Here is a 2,972-nt window from a genome sequence, read left to right on the forward strand (position 1 = left end):
TGCACTATTAAGGAAGATTCAGTTATCATTGAACTTTCTTAAAAAAATCACATTAAGCGCCATGAGTACCAAATACGCATCACGCTATGAAGCGTGTTCCTCACGTTGTGTTTCTCTGCACTTACTCGAAAGGTCCAAAAATGTCACAATTAGCGGCTGCTAAATATAATATATGAAAAAGTCGAAATCATTCGTACAAAAGTGAGTGCAGCGATATAATGTGGCACAAAATGTCGATGATTTACCAGAACGTGGTTCGATATGCAAAATGGACAAAAAAAGACGATAAAAAATAGTGAATCTGTTTTCGCGGAATTTTGGCTTAACACTGCGTCAAGGACAAAATTGAAGCAGAAAGGTTTAGATATATCGTATGAAACTATTCGAACCTATCTCAAAGCTAATAACATTAACTCGACCACGCTCTTACTTGACTTACTGTACTTTCATCATATACACGTATGTAATATCCTACGCTGAAAACCTTGTGATACTGATAGGTGAATCTCCAAATATCTTCATCGTTGATCTTCTTCTCCAGTAAACACTCCAAATCGGCATAAACCATAAAGAGAAGTCGCTCCTTTTTATTATGACCTCGAAACGATAAGCACTTATCGTTTCTTTTGGAAGAATAATAGCGCAATCGTTCGTCGTAGCACAGTCAATGATGTAAAACGACAATTTTTCGCTCGTATGAAAATAACGTAGACTTCTGTAAAATAACAATTCATACATGTTACACAACTTTTTTTTATCGCTCTATATTAAAAACCAAATTAGTATACCTACCTATCACACAAATACTTCTTCTTTGTACTCTTGTTCATTGAGAACCTATCAATCGCGACAGATTTTTAATCCATGTGAAATGACCTACGACGTTATCGTCGCATCTTGAATCTCTCAAGTACAACAGATTTACATATTTCTTTTTCTTCTCTTTAGTGAGACGAAGAGGAATGATTATGTTACCATCGTCTTTTTCCCCTCTTCTCTCTCGCTCGGTAAATACGTTGATAGATATATCATTCAACAGTTCAAATTTCGTAATATTTTAAAGTAATGAGAAACTCGATACCCTCAAGATTTAGCACAGTAGTATAATCCGTATACACGACGATTTTCTATCCACATTACTTTTAGCTAGGTACAGAGCGGCGACCACCGACTGGCGGAACATGCATTGTCCATCGAACGCACATTGATTACCTTCTCTTCAGCAAAATTTCTTGCGGCACCTCCATCCAACATCCCGCATAGGATTATATTTGTTAACAATCAGGTTTAATATGCGTGACAGCACCCATCCACTGTCACGTTCCTGAAATTCCTCCAGTGCTACTAAAATATAATCTGTTACGTGTTTATCGTACCACTCTCGCAGATAAGATGTGCCGAAAAGCTCGTAATTTTTCGTAGTGATACTCTTAGCAGATCTCTTAGCATCTGCGATGAACTCATCGTATTCACTTTTAAACAAACATGTCTCTGAAGATTATCGCGTATCCGACCGAGAACAGTATTTCTCGCGTCGAAAAACTGTCGAGAAACTGTCGAGGTTCGATGTAACTCGAATTCAATATCACACCAGTCAGTATGCGATTATTGAAAGCTGTTTCGATCTCCAAAATCACGATCACGAAAATCCTCTCTTTTGCGATTCGACGTGATCAGAGCCCACATGTTCAAAACGGTGTCGTAAAGCATTTTTCAAACCTTTAAATCGTGCTATTCAAGCGATTAATGCATTTACAACTCCGCTAGATATTCGTCAACGTTCACTGTTTCGACACATTTCCCGCAAGAAGTCGAGACACTCGTCGCATTTTTGCTCCCATACTCGATACACCGCCGTATCGATCCTTGTCATACGATGAAAAAGATCCTCCACCTCCTTATCCATCTCTTTATTAAAAATTACTGCTTTCGTTTATACGTAAACCAGAATGTTTCACCACAACTATCCAAAGGTATGTAAAATTTAATTTTTTCATAAATTCTTTCAATATCACTGATTTTTCGCACACCTTTCAAAGCTGCGTTTTCATACCTTCTTGCGCGACTGTCAACAAGAACTACCACGCTTTTCCACAAAATCTCTCGCGAACATTGATTTCCAATTTCTCTCCGTAAATGATGTGTAGCTAAATTCCAACAACTCTTCTCCTTTATATAGGATGTAAACAATGTAGGACTCGGTAACAGACGCTCAATGACAATACAGATCGCTATCTATATCTGAAAACACGTGTGACAGATCACTATTCGTACTCTCATTCGAACTGTTATCGCTGTCTGTACTTTCGTTCGGACTGTTATCGCTATTGCTTGACACATTAGGCATTCAAAAACCAATGTGAGAAGAACCTTACCCCGTACGCATTTATATATCGTTCCATCATCAGAAATATTACAAACCACAACCCCATCTTATCTTTTGTAAAAAGAATACGCGTATTAAAAATTAAAGACGTGCACAAAAGAGACATAGAAAAATATGACGCATCTTATCATATTCAAAGAATGTGGTATCTCCACATACATACAAGATATGTGTAACGGAAAGAAATCAATATTCAAGTTTTTCTTTTAATTTTAATAATATGCATACGATAATAATACATCGAGTATATATAAAATAAAAAAAACATGTATTACTTGCTTTGAAATCGCGTCCACTGATTAAATAAAGGGTATCTCAAAATGACCTGACATTTTAATTTATTAATAAAACATATTATTTATTTGAAAAGTACACATGTTTTTAGTTTAATATAAAGTGGAGGTTATATGTGGAACACAATATCCGATAAATGGCCGTCTCGACTCTGTTTGCAAACGTTCATTCTTTTGACAAAATTTTCAATGACATTTTGGCATAATTGCGGACTAATTTCATTAATGGTACGTCTAATTTCTTCCTTCAACTCCGGAATGGTCTGTGGATCATTGGCATACACTTTTCCTTT

This window comes from Trachymyrmex septentrionalis, unplaced genomic scaffold (genome assembly GCF_001594115.1).
Source record: "Trachymyrmex septentrionalis isolate Tsep2-gDNA-1 unplaced genomic scaffold, Tsep1.0 scaffold134, whole genome shotgun sequence".
Classification (NCBI taxonomy): domain Eukaryota; kingdom Metazoa; phylum Arthropoda; class Insecta; order Hymenoptera; family Formicidae; genus Trachymyrmex; species Trachymyrmex septentrionalis.